A 3,386-nucleotide genomic window follows, 5' to 3' on the forward strand; every position below is an offset into this window, starting at 1 on the left:
CGCGGGCTCAGGCAATCCACTCACCTCAGCCTCCCAAAGGCTGAGCCACTGAGCCCGGCTCGTTAGCTACTTTTAAGATACATCATTCTAATTCCTGAGGTTTTCCATAAAGCAATTTTCTTTCTTTTTTTTTTTTTTCTGAGTTGGAATCTTACTCTGTCGCCGAGGCTGGAGTGCAGTGACACACTCATGGCCACTGCAGCCTCAACCTACTGGGCACAGGTGATCCTTCCACTTCAGTCCTCCAAGTAGCTGAACTATAGGTGTGCACCACCACCCCTGGCTAATTTTATTTATTTATTTATTGTACAAATGTGGTCTCACCAAGTTGCCCAGGCTGGTCTTGAACCCCTGGACTCAGTCAGTCCTCTTGCCTTGGCCTCCCAAAGTGCTGGGATTACAGACTGAACCACTGCACCTGGCCTAACTTGTTTCTTTAATGAATCATTTTCTTTTCTCGCTCCCTGTAAGGTTGTGTCATTTACTAAAGATTGAATATTCCAAAGATAAATCATTAACAAGTATTTGCCAATATTGCATTATTATCAGTGTTACCCCATGTGCTTGCAAGAATAGTTTCTTAATGTTATGTAAACTATAACTCCACTGAGCCATACTGAAGATCTTTCTAGATCAGTGTTCAACAGAATTTTCTGCAGTGATGAACCTACTCTATATCTGTGCTGCCCATATACTAGCCACTAACCAGGTGTGGATATTGAGCACTTGAAACACGGATACCAGGCAGGCTTGGTGGCTCAGCCTGTAATCCCGCACCTTTGGGAGGCTGAGGTGAGTGGATTGCCTGAGCCCGCGGGTTCGAGACCCGCCTGGGCAGCGAGACCTCATCTCTACAATAAATCAAAAAATCAGCCGGGCGTGGAAGCGCATGCCTGTAATTCCAGCTACTCGGAAGGCTGAGGCGGAAGGATCACCGGAGCCCAGCAGGTCGAGGCTGCGGTGGCCAGGAGCGGCCACTGCACTCCAGTCTGGGCAACAGAGTGAGACTCCAACTCAAAAAAAAAAAAAAAAAAACAGAGAGAGTGGCATCACCTGTTACTTTGACTTAACTCATAAATGATTTAGCAAATGTTGCATGATGTTTCTTTTATTCATTAAAAATAGACTACTCAGTGCATCCTAATGAACACTGTCAGAAATCTTAGTAGAATCTGCAATGGGAAATGAAATAGTATCAGTCCTCAGTCTCAAAGAACCTACAATCCACTGGATAAGAAAAGACTATAGGTGGGTGCGGTGGCTCACACCTATAATCCCAGCAATTTGGGAGGCCAAGGTGAGAGGTTTGCCTGAGCCCACGGGTTCGAGATCCACCCGGGCAACTTGGCAAGACCTCGTATCTACAACAAATTAAAAAATTAGTTAGGCATGGTGGTGGGTGCCTGTAGTTCCAGCTACTTGGAATACTGAGGCGGAAGGATTGCCTGAGCCCAGTAGGTCGAGGCTGCAGTGGCCGTGAGCGTGCCACTGCACTCCAGCATGTCTCAAGTCAAGGTGAGGGGATTGCCTGAACTCATAGGTTCAATGACAGACTGGGCATCTTGGTAAGACCTTGTGTCTACAATACATCATAAAAACGAGCCAGGCGTGGTGGCACATGCCCGGGGTTCCAGTCACTTGAAAGGCTGAGGCGGAAGGATCACATGAGCCCAGCAGGTTGAGGCTGCAGTGGCCATGAGGGTGTCACTGCACTCCAGCCTGGACGATGGAGTAAGATTCCAAGTAAAAAAAAAAAAGAAAAGAAACATTCAGCAAGGGGAGATATTTTGGAAAGACGAAAGACCTAGTTTTGTCTGACTCCCATGGAGACTCTGAAAAGTGTGAAATCTCTAGGAAGCCAAGGGTGGGAAAACACGTGTTCTTTAGTCTAAAGCTGCTTCTACACCTACCTCCTACTGAGGGTCACAGATGATTCCTGGACCTTCCTAGAGCACAAGCCTATCCCAAGACACGGGTTAGCTTCTCTTGCCAGTATTGTTGGCCTCTACACAAGGCACTAATTGAGATGTCCTCAACTATTACTGAGTGGTTGTTAATATTATTTTCCAGTCAGGGAATCATGACATTCTGATCTATCATTAAATTAGGGTACCATGTTCTCACAGCTGGTTTCCCAACTCAGCTCTTGCCAGTTTGGGGCTAAGGTGGTAGCCGGTAGAAGTGTGATAAGTAGGATGGAAAGATAAGAAAAGCTGTTTAGGGCAGATGGGAAGTGGCTGTAGCAGCAAGAGAGATGAGGGGCTTTGTGCCTAACAAGTTCATGGATCATAGCTAACAGTATGAAGCCAGATTGCAGGGTTCGAATCCCAGCTATGCCGCCTTAAGAGAAGTTAAGTAACTTCCTTTGTTTCCATTTCCTCTTTTATTTTTTTTATTTTTATTTTTGAGTTGAAGTCTCGATCTGTCGCCCAGACTGGAGTGCAGTGGCCACTCCCGGCCACCGCAACCTCGACCTGCTGGACTCCGGCGATCCTTCCGCCTCAGCCTTCCAAGTAGCTGGAACTACAGGCGCGCGCTACCACGCCCAGCTAATTTTTTTTTTATTTATTGTATAAATGAAGACTCGCCAAGTTGCCCAGGCAGATCTCGAACCCACGGGCTCAGGCAATCCACTCACCTCAGCCTCCCAAGGCGCGGGATTACAGGCTGAGCCACCAAGCCCGGCTCATTTCCTCACTTATAAAATGAGGATATAATAATAATAAGGCAGGGCGCAATGGTTCACGACTGTAATCTCAGCACTTTGGGAGGCAAAGGCTAGGAGATTGTCTGAGTCCAGGGATTGGAGACCAGCCTGAGGACATGGCGAGACCTCGTCTCCACAACACATCAAAAAATCGCCAGGCGTGGTGGTGTACAAGTGTAGTTCCAGCTACTTGGAAGGCTGAGGTGGAAGGATGACCTGAGCCCAGCAGGTCGAGGCTGCAGTAGCCATGAGTGTGCCACTGCACTCCAGCCTGAGTGCCAGAGTGAGATTTGAACTCAAAAACAAAGAAAATAATAATAATAAAACTGTATTACCCAATGGGCTTAGAACAATACCTAGGATGTAGAAAGCATTCAATAAATTGTTGTTTTATAGAGACAAGTCTAGCTATATTGCCCAGGTTGGTCTCAAATCCCTGGGCTTAAACAATCCTCCTGCCTCAGGCTTCCAAAGGGCTGGGATTGCAGGTGTGAGCCATCACTCTTGGCCTCAATATGTGTTATCACTATTCTCATGGGGTGAAAAAGATGCACAGCCAGGCTTGGTGGCTCAGCCTGTAATCCTGCGCTTTGGGAGGCTGAGGTGAGTGGATTGTCTGAGCCCACGGGTTCGAGACGCGCCTGGGCAACTTGGCGAGACCTCATCTCTACAATAAAAT

Source organism: Carlito syrichta, unplaced genomic scaffold, assembly GCF_000164805.1.
Source record: "Carlito syrichta isolate Samal-C Ts95f unplaced genomic scaffold, Tarsius_syrichta-2.0.1 Scaffold113135, whole genome shotgun sequence".
NCBI classification, from domain to species: domain Eukaryota; kingdom Metazoa; phylum Chordata; class Mammalia; order Primates; family Tarsiidae; genus Carlito; species Carlito syrichta.